The sequence below is a fragment of the Brachyistius frenatus genome, unplaced genomic scaffold (genome assembly GCF_029030835.1).
Source record: "Brachyistius frenatus isolate BFR_SWC_R1_liver_20210118 unplaced genomic scaffold, ASM2903083v1 Contig_314, whole genome shotgun sequence".
NCBI classification, from domain to species: Eukaryota; Metazoa; Chordata; class Actinopteri; family Embiotocidae; genus Brachyistius; species Brachyistius frenatus.
The window spans coordinates 148,431-162,715 of record NW_027210913.1 but is presented as its reverse complement, the minus strand read 5'-3'; the positions used below and the strand labels follow the sequence as shown (position 1 = coordinate 162,715).

Below are 14,285 nucleotides of genomic sequence, written 5' to 3'. Positions count from 1 at the left end.
AGAGGAAATGTTAATCTCCTGAGCTGCAGTCAGAGAGCTGACAGAGGTGAAAGATTTCGCCCTCTCAGCACACAGCATACTAACATTTCTCAGTGGACATGCTGGATTGACAGTAAACTCTGGATGAATACAGGGGAAAAAAATGTGAACCTCAGTTTCACAGGAACTATACTGAACTACACAAACACTGACTGTTGCATTGAGAGCTTTTAGCATCTGTTTGTGGTGTGGAAGTGGAGAAGACTTGCTTATTAGGAAGCAGAATGCAACTTTTCCACACGAGCAGGTATGTTAGCTGCTGAATATGTTGCTGCAGCAGTTTGTGTTTGTCTACAGTGTTGACACATCATGTAACTTCAGACACGATTAGGGTGCATGACTGCCATGTGGCTGGATAACGAGAGCAGTGGGATACAGGAGGGATGGTTGCATCACAGAGCCTGAGCTGGGTGTGTGTGTGTGTGTGTGTGTGTGTGTCTGTGTGTGTGAGTCTCTGTGTGTGTGTGTGTGTGGGGGGGCTATTTCTGATTTTACACAACAATTGTATTTGACTGCCATACAGTGATTTGACAAAGTAAGGACATGAGATGGCTTGTTTTTCGATTTGTGTTCTTTAAAAACGTTCGTATCAGCATTTTTCAGTCATTTATTCAACAACAACAATAATGGATGAATATTCTTTTGTGGGGAAATTAAGTTCATCATTGGCCTCAGCAGCAAGTGTTGTCCCCTCTAGCAGAAATATCTTCTTGTAGGCGTTTTGCATAACTGTCCACCAGTTTGTGACATCAGCTGTCAAACTGATGTCACATGAAAGCAGAATGTTTGAGGATTTTCATACATGTGCTGCTTGTGTTGAAATTCATGTTTCATGACTGTTAACAGTGCGCTGTTAAATTGTGTGAAATTGACCAGAAAGATTCTGATGCTGGACTATCCACAATATTATTGTACGTGCATAATTAACTCGGTATAAATATTTCATTTGAACAGTTACTGTCAGTACGAGTATATTATGACACGCTAATTTTGAGCAGTGATTTCTATTCTGAATCAAGAGTCACCGCTCTACTCTTGACTCCGTTTCCTCTCTCATGCTTTAACCGTTGAGACTCCTGTATTTTCCTGTGGGGAAATATGTTGTGTGCAGTCGTGTGCTGTACAGTGTCCACTCTCTAATGAAGTGGACATTAACTCTTTCAGAGCTCTACTGTTGCTGTGAACTATCAAACATTGCTGCGCTCTTTTTTGTTTTTTGCTGCATTCACTAAAAACAGTTTCAGTGAGTTTGATATGTACTTTTTTGTCAAATATTTTTTGTGTGTGTTCGGCATTCTAGGTAGAGAACACATCAACGACTGGATCAGGATGTTCTTCTGCCTGGTCTGGCTTAAACACCAGTGAAGTAGAAGGATGGAGACGGTGATTAGATTTGCACTGGTACAGGGAGGTTTTTTTGATATATTTTTTTTAGACCTCCCTGTGAAGAGCTGTGAAATCACCCTGGAAACAGAACTTATGTGCTGGAAGCAGCAGGACCCATGAAAAAAAATAAAAATCAATGTTTCTTGGGAAGTAATGTGTCTCTGCATCATATCCCACATATCGCCAGTCTTCATACTGTATAGTTCAAAGGCCAGGTACCCTCCAGACACTGTGCTTTCTATTTGCAACAGTTTGCTTTACTGTATGTTTCTTTTATGTCTTCCATGTGCCTGTTCTTTGTAATTGCACCTCAGTGAGAGCTGCATGTCTGTGACTCATTCAGCTTCCGTCCGGAGGTGAGGGAGGATTTTTAAAATTTTTTGTGGTAATCTGATTATCTTTCTTAATAATGATTTAAAAGTAGGGTATCATATTAATCGTACATGTGCTGCTTAAGGCCAATATAGGCCTGGTTAGCTTTTGGCTTTGAGGATGATAAAGCCAAAAGTAGCTGCACAAACAAACATGCAGCCACTTCTGAATGAGAATTAGTTTGCTGAGATCCCCTTTACATTTTCTGAATACACTTCTTTGAAGAGTAAAAAAAGATGTGCTTTATTAGCACGAGCAACCTCTTCTGCAGGTTTTCTCTGGCCTTCACAATAAAATAAAATTGTAGAGTAGATATAAAGGCAGGAGGCAGAGCTGGAGTTGGCAGAGCCACGAGAATGGACAGGATTAGGAATGAGTGTATTGAGAGTACAGCTCAGGTTTAATGGTTTGGAGACAAAGATGAAGAGGTACGGAGAAGAGAGGCTGGCTATATAGGGAAAGAGGGGCTGAGGATGGAACTGCCTAACCCTAACCCTAACCCTAACCCTAGGCAAGAGGAAAAGAGGAGTTCTGGATGTGGGGAGGTGGGACATGCAGTTGTAGCCTGGTACCAGACCTAAACTCAGGAGCTGAATATATGGATCCAACCACGTTTCAGTGGGGATTGTTTCCATTATTGCATCTTAATGGGTGTTGACCTCGGATTGATTTTTAAACTTTTTGAGCAGGCATCAACCAATCAGCATCGACCACCATATCACCTGTTTGTGTGGTGAAACTACCACTGCAGCCATTGTTGGAACGACATTTAGAAACAACTTCAACGTCACTGTGGGAGAGTCAGACGGTGACTAACTTGTGTTGGTGAGGTCAGAAAGTTTTGTTAACAGTTTTGTTGAAAAGCTAAAACCTCTTGACAATTTTAGGCACCACTATTTAACTGCTGTGTACAGAACAAGTCTAACTTTTATAGAGGAGTAAGTGAGTGAGCAAGATTCAGGGAGCAGTGCTATCAGGGCAGCTATCAGAGAGATGAGTATAATCTGAATGTAGTTATATTTGTAGACTGTGACACATTTTAGGATAAAAATAAACGATTCAGTTGTTGATGATTTTAATGACACAAATGAGCTTCAATTTATTCAAAGGAGCTGTAAAGTGTCTCAGAACTTTTGTGGAGGACGCAGCAGGACACGATTTCAATCAAAAGGAGCGACTTAATGTTTTGGGAAATCCCAAATGTGTATGAGAACTGACAAAAAAAGGTACGACTAAAAATGTCTTGGTGAAAAATCTTGGATATTCCTAAACTCTAAGATGCACCTTTGGTCAGTTCACTTTGGGCAGTCAGTCGTGTCACGCTGCTTCTCCGTGCACAGCCACTAGCATCTACTAATAGCCTGTGAGGCATTTAGGGAACATCAGTAAATTGTAGTGTCTACCGATATTCTGCACGTGAGGCGTTTAGGCGAATACACATCATGCAGGTTGTTCCACCATCCACAAGTACATTTCCAACCTGTGGTAAACAATGAGATCTCTACGCATCGTATCAGTTCTTGATTTGACAGACCCAGGCACCAGCAGAACGTTTTGTATTTTGTGTTTGGGCGACACCTCTGCCATGCGATACTGAAAGTAGTTTGAGGGGCAATCTTAAGACAAACTGGAGCGCTGTGTTGATTTTCTGACTGCTGATTTTGTAGTTGGGGGGAAAAAAGGAATGAATAGCTGAATCTTTGTTATAAAGTGCTGAATTCAATTTGACAACAATATCCTCAGAGACTGTCATGTGTACCGGGTGATTTGATCATAAGTGAACGGCTGTAATAAACACACTTGATGTTATCATGAGTCACAGGTGACCACTTGTGATCGAATCTCTCGATATGCCAATTAAAATCAAATAAATATACAAGTAAATAACCACGTGAAGACAAACAGAAACACAGGAGGGAGTAGAATCAGCAGGTGTTTAGCACAATGAGACTTTTTGCTCACTGGAGCCTCATTTAAACGTCTGAACTCTCAAGTTTGTAACTCACAACCTGAACCGTCAGGCTCGACTGATCATGTCAGCCGGTGAGGTTTTTCTACAGCTGTGGGTCTGAGGTGTGTCAGAAATACAAACAAGGTGAACTAAAATAGAAAGCCAAACCCAGAGGAGTTGTTGGTGGAACAAGAGTCACACAGCAGCTTGTTTTGAATCATGAAACAGCTGCTTTAAAGCCACGAGTTCAGTTTGCAGGTAAATCTTTCCTACTTTCTGTACAGTTCAGCTTGACTCTGCAAAATCACGCAGGATTCTTTTTCTGGCAACAACAAAAATAAAAGAAGTGCAGGCAGAGATCTTCAGGTGTAAAGAAATAAAATCAAAAACCCAAACCAACGAACCTGTAACATGACGGTAACACATGAAAGCCCCGGGTTAGTTATATACACGGGAATGTGGCATTATGTAGCTATTTCTGCTGCATATTCAGAGCACATCAGTTGAGTAGGTGGTCATTTAATGGGCCCCGGGACGCATCACGCTGATCAAAAAATGCAGCTACATCGGAGACCACCACCTCTCACTAGATCTCATCTCAAAGCATCCTGATTGCGTTCACACATGAATTTTTAGCCGTCCGCTCGAGAAGCTCACATTCCCACCTACAGCCAATTTAGACTCGCAAATTGGCTGCGTTTTCCTGCCTGAGATCAGGTCGTTTCACAGCGGAGGAGCCGCACAGCACAGGCTCTGTGACCTTTAGTGAAAAAGGGGGAATTAGGAACCATCAGTCGGGCCCTGCCAGAAGATCTCAAGCAGCAATCAGGCTCATGAGGAGTTAGTAAATCACAGACGTTGTCAGGAGACAGTCGATTAATAACAAGCACTAAGATCTGAAAATTGAATCTAAAACTCAGAGAAAACCAGGTAATAACAGCACTTATTGTGGTAATATTATTGCTTCTCTCGATGGGTGTGAGCAGGCTGTCCTCACCGTTGTGAATTAGCTCTAGCATTTGGACATTTCTGTATGTGTGTGTTCTCGTGTGAATCCTGCAGCCCAGATTTCATTAAAGCCTCAAAATAGAAGCAAGACTGAAGAAAACGGAGGATCTTGCGTAACCTAGAGGAAACTGAAGTCCGTCTCATGATGTTTCTCGATGTCTTCGCAGCGACGACCTCTTTCAGGTTAAAAGTCGACAGGGATTTGGCGGTTTGTGTTTCGGTCTGTAGCACGTGTTGATGTTTTGGCTGAAGGCAGGGATTAAAATGCGTTAATGGGTTAATTACATTCAACAACTGAAATGATTAGCTCCCAAAAGCACTGCAGTCCACTGCTCTTCATTAATAACACAAAACCTCTGTTTGCTGTCTGAAGAAGACTTTCTGATATGCAACAGCCTCAAACACAAAATACAAAGTGTTCAGCTGGAGTCGAGGTCACTGCCGTGCACCCCACTGAGAAAAAAGACTACAATACCATCACAAAGAGTTTGGATTCTGTCAATATAACAGTGAGTGAATAAGTCTGTTGGTATCTCCTTTCTTTATACTACTGCATCTATGCTTGAATTGGTGACAGATATACACACAGTGTATTACTGCACTGGACAAGCAAGATTAGATTTTTCATTAATTAAGGTTTCTGGTTTATTTTTTTAATCAGGCTGGACCTTGTTTTAAGCTACAGTTGAATTATTACTTGTATTTTAAAGGTTTAATTAATGTTTTGGGAGGGAAAAATATGCAGACTTGATTTCCATCTGATCTTGAGCTGTGGAGCCTTTATAATAAATAAAAGCCAAAACCGAAGTCTGACAATCACACTTAAAGGATAGTTCCAGTTTATTTCAATATGTCTGTTGTAGCTCTGTGTTATTTTTCCTCTCCACCAGACTGTTCAAATCTGTCATTTTTTCATCATTTTAAACTTGTATTGGCACCTGCGTTTTTAAATTTACTGCTGACTCTGAAGTGTCAGGAGAGTTTTAGATATAAGAATTATTTTCAGAAGAGGAATTTTTGTCCCTGAGTTAAAATCTAATAATGGTTGCTGCCAGATTGGTTTGTCTGAAAGTAAAGTTCATGTTCACTTCATGCTAAAAAACAGCATTGCCTGTGTGGACTTTTGGTTCCTTGTGTGTAGGATTGCAGTGCTTTCACAGTGTTTTCCACACATAGACTTTACTAGCGTGGGCCACCCAGGTATATTCTATTTTTTACTTTTTTTTATCAGTCCAAGAGAACACCACCATCTGTGATCGACCAGCTCGCGGACAATCTCCCTTCACTCTCCCTCTCCTGTTCCTGTTCGTTCTTCTGCTGCGAGATGGTGAATGTTTATGGTCAACATCTGTCCATTAACAAATGAGTCTTGATGCTTTTATCGCACTTTTATTTCACTGACAGTAACACAAGAATTGTAGTTGTTGTCATTTCGAATGAATTTATCTTCACTTCATGTCTCTGCTTGTGTGTATGTTTAGTGGGGGCGGAGCTTCAGTAAAACAGCAGAAAAGAAACATAAATACGTAAAAAACTTGATACATCATATTTGACTGGAATGCAACAGCTGGTGCAGCAAAATACACAAAGCCAACGTCTGTGCCGCAACTTCGGTTTCAAATTAAAAGCTCTTATTTTGAATTAAAAGCCATCGAGCGTTTTAAACACTGTGAAGCCATACACTACGTTTTTAAACTAGTCTTGTGTTTCTTTCCTTGAGGAGGTGCAGGGCTTCCAATGGCAGGGCAAACAGTTTACTACACAAATTCTACTTTCACTGCAGTAACTAAGTGGGGACCAGAGTGCACCCACTTAGCTAGTGTCTAACAATAGCTTGCAAGTGAGACATTTAGGGAACATGGTAAATTGTAGCGTCTACCAATAGCCTGCTTATGAGATGTTTAGTGGCCATGTGTAAATTGTAAATTGCAGATAATAACCTAGGTTTCAGCCTTCCCGCCTAAACCTTATGAGTCTCTGCGCATCGGTCACAACCACCCAACACCACAAGTATATTCTGTGGGAAACATTTAACAAAGGCTCCGCGGTTTATGAAAACCAATATTTTATAGACAATATAGAAAGTAGTAAGGTTTTCAGATTTATCTGTTACCTCACCTCCCGCCTGAAGCTGTTGAAAAACCAAGTAGACCTTTGAGTTCAGACAATTTGATCAAACAGTGACACAGTGATCAAGTGTGATCAACAGAATCCAACTGTCAGTAAAAAGGCTGCTTTCACAGTTCGATAAAACATCTTCCTCCAAGTTTACACTCGCTACAACAGCAGTTCAACTTTGAATACTGTGACTGATGAAGGCGGTTTCATGTCAGGCTGTAAATCATATTTATACCCTACAGTGCAGTGAATAAAAGATTAAGGAAAGTATTTTATTGAATTGTAAAGTGGGGCTTTATTATGTAAATGAGTGATGTGTGGTGTAGCATGCTTACAGTCAGCTGTTTGAAGAGCAGCGGCGCTCTGATCCTTTTATCACACAGAAGGAATAAAATCACAAACAGGCTAAATACATATCTGCCATTCAAACACTAGGTCTGGAAAAGCTGCATGTTTTTAATGAGCTTGTTTCCAGGCAACAACTTCATCAGGCTTCCACCAGGAAATAAAATATCTTAATCGGCCCTCTGGGTTTTATTTCACATCATCACCTGTGAGACAAACCTGAGGTGTTAACAAATTAATCTGTGAGACAGAGGAACCAGAAATTGCTCATTTGTAGACAATTAAGCACCTGGTGTGTGTGTGTGTGTGTGTGTGTGTGTGTGTGTGTGTGTGTGTGTGTGTGTGTGTGTGTGTGTGTGTGTGTGTGTGTGTGTGTGTGTGTGTGTGTGTGTGTGTGTGTGTGTGTGTGTACACTAAGCAGCTACTACTAAGGCTGATAGCTAGTGGAGGAGAGTTTAAAACAGAAAGTTATTTTTTGGCCTGGACTCTGTTTCCCATCATTTTGCATCTAAGTGATTCATGTGGACAACAGTTTTTTTTTTTTTTTAATCAGTCCAGTATTCAGTGACAGCGCTTTAGAGGGCCGCTGCAGAACAGAATCAATATAATACTCTTCTGGGCAATTTTTTGTTCTGTCATTGTACGCCCACTTAAATTGTTTGTTTTTAACACTGACAGTCTCAGATTCTTATTATAATTGTCTCACACTATGATGCAAAAGATCCCCTACTTGAAATCCTTTAGTCACTTAGATCCAAAATGATGAGAGAATAGAGTCCAGGTTGACACACAGCCTTCAAAAAATTTCAGATTGCATAAAAATCCTGATGTTTCTGAGAAATATACCTTCACTTTTTCCACTACAGTCAACATTTAGCAACTTCTGCTTGCTTTCAATCCGTGTAGCTTGGTCTCAGTCAATTAGATATTCTGAGACCAAAGTCAGATATTAAAAATCAAGCTTTCAAAAATTATTAATGCTTTTGTACCAACCTTTCAAAAACAGAAATACAGTGACCCCTCGCTATAACACGGTTCACCTTTCACGGTCTCGCTGCTTCACGGATTTGCATCGTGCATTGAAATCACATTACGACTATATGTAACGTAGATATATTTCATGTCCAGTTCTATCTATTTCAATTGTAAAATAAAGGTTACTACTTCACGGATTTCGCCTATCACGGTTTCTATTTGGAACGTAACCCCCGCGATAAACGAGGGTTCACTGTACAGATGTCATTCAAAGGTAAACTGGAAGCATTTCTTATTTATTCAAGGTTTTTAGCAGCGGTAGGGGTTGTTTGGATGAACAGGAGGAACACAGCGGGTTCTTTTCAAGGGCAGGATAAAGTACTGCACCGCAGAGATTTGTGGTCCGACACCTGTCCGACCGCCCAAAACGGACTCTTCTGTAACTCTGTGCAATACTCGGCGGCTACTAATACTTTCTAGTCAAAATATTTCAAACATAATTACCATAATGGCATGAATAAAACAGTCATTAAAGGATAAAACATGTTTACAGTAGCTCAGCATAGCTTAATGCATGAAAACATGAGCTATTAACGCCAAATTATATCCAGCTACAGTCAAAATAATGAGCCTGGTGATCTATTGGATCTGAATCTGGCCAGAAACAGAAATATTTACTTGGGAAGGTATTTAAAATAGACGCACAGGCAAAAATACAACCAAGATTAATTTACATCTGGAGCGAGTCAAACAGTGGAGGCATGTTATTTCTGTGATGTCATTAGTTAGCTTGTTTTAAGGTCGCTCCGCCCTGCTGGGGAAAAAAGTGAAATACAATCAGTGTTTTTATAAAATCTCGATGAATGTCAAGTTTGATTTCAGTTTCATATGTTACCTAAAGTAAAAACCAAACAAAGCTCAGTCGTATTCCTCCGTGGTCCATCGCCACTTCTCCACTTCTAATAGTATCCAGCTGCTGGTTGCTCTGTGATGAGTGAATTTGCAGCTGGATGCAGTTCAGGGTGATTGTTGGATGCAGTTCAGGGTGATTGTTGGATGCAGTTCAGGGTGATTGTTGGATGCAGTATATGGTGATTGTTGGATGCAGTATATGGTGATTGTTGGATGCAGTATATGGTGATTGTTGGATGCAGTATATGGTGATTGTTGGATGCAGTATATGGTGATTGTTGGATGCAGTATATGGTGATTGTTGGATGCAGTATATGGTGATTGTTGGATGCAGTATATGGTGATTGTTGGATGCAGTATATGGTGATTGTTGGACTGTACATGTACCTGCTGTGTGCAGTCAGTGTTACAACCATTAAACATGAAGGTGTCACAGAATCCCAGATAGGATCTCTGCCTCTGAGTGGTGAGGAGATGTTTCCCTGTGAACACCCAGCTAGCATCTACCACCTGTGAGGCGTCAAAGGAACATCAGCAATCTGTAGTGCTCACCGACAGCCTGAGGAGGGTTGAGAACATCAGTAAATTGTAGCATCTAATTATATTTGGTATGTGAAGCGTTCAGGGAAAAACGGTAAATTATAGCTGTAAACAAGCTGGGCTGCACTCTCCCTCTATAAACTGCATGAGTCTCTGCATGCACAAGTGCAGACCAACACCATACGTCCTGTTTAGAGCCGCGTTAGCAGCTCGTTATCGAGCACCATCAAGTGACATTCATCAGCCTCAGCTGCATTCACATGTAAGCATGTTTACTGCTTATTAGCGTATGTTAGCATTGTCACATCCCTATCTAAGATGGTAAAAACTGTAGAAATGTCCTGTTAAACATCAGCATGCTAACAATGTCATCATGAGCATGCAAGTAGTGTCGTTTTTTAGGAGGTCCCGACTGAGCGAGAAAATGCCTGACTGACATTCTGATTAAAACTTTCTTCATTAATTGTTATATTTTGCTGTCGATTCTCTCTATTTTCATCTTCAAGCTATCGATTTAAAATCTAAAGTTTTCCATTGCTCGCTGTCTCAGAGCACCTTTAGTTGTTTCTAAATTGTGGTCCATTGTGAGCTTTGAATTTGCAAACCAAAAAGTGCTCAATGCAGTTTATTTATTAACACCACAACATCAGAGACGTATGAAACACATTGCTCTTCATCGATTGTATTAATAAATGAACTGTGTGTAACTTCTGCTCTCTCTTCAACATCTGATTTCTGTGATGAGTGTTCTTTGTTCACTTTGACATTTAAGTAATGTCAGTGTTTGGCATCTCTAAGAAACAGGTTTTTGTGTTATATTGTTGAACCACTTTCTACACTGGGCAGCACTTCTCATGATACCAGGGGAAGAGTTATTCATCATATCAGTTAACTCTTCCCAAGCCCGGGATCATACCGTGGATGCCGACTCGCACCATAAATCTGGTGATTAGAGTCTGAAACTCCAGACAAGAATGTCTCTCTTCTATCTCTACGCTGTCCTTTTCTCTCTCTGCTCTCCTCTCACCCCAACCGGTCGAGGCAGATGCTCCGCCCACCTCTGATCCTGGTTCTGTTAACAGATGCTCCGCCCACCTCTGAGGCTGGTTCTGTTAACAGATGCTCCGCCCACCTCTGATCCTGGTTCTGTTAACAGATGTTCTCCACCTCTGATCCTGGTTCTGTTATCAGATGCTCCTCCCACCTCTGATCCTGGTTCTGTTAACAGATGCTCCTCCCACCTCTGATCCTGGTTCTGTTAACAGATGCTCCGCCCACCTCTGATCCTGGTTTTGTTAACAGATACTCCTCCCAACTCTGAGCTTGGTTCTGTTAACAGATGCTCCTCCCACCTCTGATCCTGGTTCTGTTAACAGATGCTCCGTCCACCTCTGATCCTGGTTCTGTTAACAGATGTTCCTCCCACCTCTGATCCTGGTTCTGTTAACAGATGTTCTCCACCTCTGATCCTGGTTCTGTCGGAGGTTTCTTCCTGTTAAAGGGAGTTTTTCTTCCCTCTGTTGGAGGTTTTTCTCCCTTAAAGAGGAGTTTTTTTTCCCTCCTAGATTATGTGGGAATTGTTGAATTGTTGAATTGTTGGTTTCTCTGTATAATGTTGTAAAGTTCTGCTGTAAAGACTTTAATGTGTTAAGTGCCATGAAATAACCTTTGTTGTGATTTGGCGCTATATAAAGCAAATTGAATTTAATTGAATTGAATGTCAGTTTTATCCAATGTGAAGTTTGGATGGTGATGTCGGTCTTCATTCATAAAAAAGTGACAGTCCGTTGCATCACGGTGGTCTTAAAGGAAAACAGGAGCTGCTTTCAATTTTTGATTGAAGTTGGCTGCAAAACGTCTGTGCTGCGCAGAGGCGGGTGAAAATAGAGCTTTAAATCTTTATACAGGGCTAAAGATTATGGTCACTTCATACATCTTTCTTTCTTTCTTTCTTTCTTTCTTTCTTTCTTTCTTTCTTTCTTTCTTTCTTTCTTTCTTTCTTTCTTTCTTTCTTTCTTTCTTTCTTTCTTTCTTTCTTTCTTTCTTTCTTTCTTTCTTTTTTCTTGACCATAGTTTTCCCAACATAAACTTGACTACCCCTCAACCAACGGACTTGAATAGATGTCAAACTTTCTTCAAATAAATACATTTGTTGATTATGTGGATTTTTGTCAGACTTTGTGGAAGTAGTCAGAACCAGTGAAGCTCTGAGGCTGAACCCAGAACACATGTTGATGCCAGGTCCCAACAGTGTACCAGACCACCTGAATGTGGTCTGAGCAGACAGAATCACAATGCGTCTCTGGTGCATCCCACCTGTTCGTAGAGCGGTCCACCTGTGAGCAGATGATGCAGGAGACATTAATTATATGTGTGAACAAGGCGGAAGGACTCGATGTGAGGCGTTCTGATGTTTTCCTCACACTTCTGATGGGGGAGCGTGAGGAGACTAGATGGTACTCAGGATCTACTGAAAAACAATATTCCACACATGTAACTTCTGTAGTAACTGTGTGTCTTTGTCTGTGTGTGTGTGTGTGTGTGTGTGTGTGTGTGTGTGTGTGTGTGTGTGTGTGTGTGTGTGTGTGTGTGTGTGTGTGTGTGTGTGTGTGTGTGTGTGTGTGTGTGTGGACACTGTGTCTTTTCCTAGACAACAGGCGGTAATGTGAGACCAGTTATACAGAGATGTCAGTCCCTTCCAGTTAGCAACAACTCTACAATGATGGGCATTTAAAGGAGGTGAGTGAGCATGGACCCTAACCTACTAATACAGTCTGTCACTCATGTTTCACAGCATTTCATTCAATGAAACAGAAATGATAAAAACTAGAGAAGCAGCAAACGCACACAGGACAAAAACAGCTGTACTGTCAGCACAGCTGGTGAACCAGTTTGAAATGTGAATGTCACTTGAACTAACATCTCCAGGATCATCGCTGTAGACTTTCTGAAGCATTTCAAGGGTCTCTGTTGCTGATTTTGCGAGCGTGATATAAAATGTGTTGTGTGCTCTCTGCTCATATCTGTGGAGAAATTGCATACCAGTGGTTACAAAAACGTGCTGATGTTGATACTCACAAAGGAATTCCCTCTGCTTTGTGCATCTCACAGTGCTGCGTCACCTACATTTACTTTCCCCCCTTGGATGAAGTTGTAGGAGGTGAAGCATGTATGCGTGTGAAAAAAAAAAGAAGCAAAACAACCTCACAAAGAGCATCCTGCCCGGGTTTGTGCAGTGCAATGAACAGGGAAAATGTCATGTAGCTAAGATATACTATAAGGTGTCTAGATTAGATGAACATCATAAAAGTATAATCCTTTCAACAATTCTTGACATTTATTGAACAAAAGATAAAATATTGACAACCACCCATCTACTGCAAAACCTGAAAATTCAAACATGATTTGAAGAACAAGCTGTTAGTTCTTTTGTTTGACGCATGTCACCCACTGGTGACCGATTACATCCATTTGGTCATCATTCTTCATCATCCTTTTTTTCAGAAGTAACCAGCATCACTTCACACATCAATGGTCTCCTGTTGTTTATACTCCAAAACTTAGTTTGTGAATAAATGAGATTTATTTTGAGATTTTTTTTTTTTTTTTGGAAAGAGCCTTGAATAATTTCAGTCTTTGTGTTGTGCAGGGGTCTCAAACCTTTTCTCCTCCGAGAGCACCTCGATCTACCCGAAGAAAAAAGTGTTGTTGCATACTTTTGAGGAATTGTTATTGGTGGAAAACAAACAAGACATATCAAGGCTCATGTTGATTGATGCAATGTGTCCTGGTCTAATTTAGGGTTCCAGCATGGTGCCAAAGCTTAGCCCCCAACTGGACCCCCAAACAATCTATAAGCCATATGACATGTTTCACAGAGAGTAGAAGCCGGGTGTTTGTAAGGTTGTTCCACGACAACCCTCCAGAAGAGCTGCAGTGTTCAACATTGTTCACGATCATACGGTCTACATTTTGAATATGATAAAAAAAAATTATATCATCATAATGGCAAAACTCTGACCTGTTGTCGTAATGATGTCACACTGTTACACAGCGTAAATGTAGGTCATACAGTCGCAGCTTCACCAGCAACAAGCATGGACATAAGCTGCTATATTCTGCAGGTATTCAGCTCAGTGGAAGAGTTTAATTGGCTGTCTGCTGTTAGGCTCCGCCCCCACTCCAGACACACAGAGCTCCTCTCACATGGAGCAGGAGAGGTTTCGATGAATGATTGAACTCGATATGTTACTATTAATAAAATAAAAGTGCAAGAGAAGCCCAAAATGTATTTATTAATGGACAAACATGGACCTCAAACTTCATCAAATCTGACCAAGACATCGTTGAACCCGACGGAGTAATTAGAAGCTGGAGACACGATCTGAAACTCACCAGGTTACTGTTGTTGTTTACAAACTAAACAACCGAGAGATCAGTTTTGTTTAGTTTTTCTGAATATTTGTCGGCAAACTGTTGCTGTATGCTGACATTTAAAACTATAACACTTATTTTGTACGCAATCAAAATGAATAATCTAATATTTTTCAGTATTTTGTCATATCATCAAGAATATTGTTTTGTCTAAAATACACAGACATGTCTTGATCATTTTTCGGGGCTATGTCGCCCACCTCGA

The 14,285-nt window shown here is 40.8% G+C and overlaps 1 protein-coding gene across 6 annotated transcripts in view; it reads left to right on the top strand.

Moving 5' to 3' along the window:
• LOC138635522 (disks large-associated protein 1-like) overlaps positions 1 to 14,285 on the top strand; it is a 129,040-nt gene that overhangs the window by 13,059 nt on the left and 101,696 nt on the right. For 4 of the 6 annotated variants that reach the window (XM_069723032.1, XM_069723031.1, XM_069723035.1 and 1 more), the window contains exon 2: positions 12,297 to 12,385. The exons of 1 other annotated variant lie outside the window; for it this stretch is intronic. The gene's annotated coding sequence lies outside the window, so the exon portion shown is untranslated. The remainder of the gene's footprint in view (positions 1 to 12,296; positions 12,386 to 14,285) is intronic. One more of the 6 variants, XM_069723033.1, reaches the window with a different exon arrangement.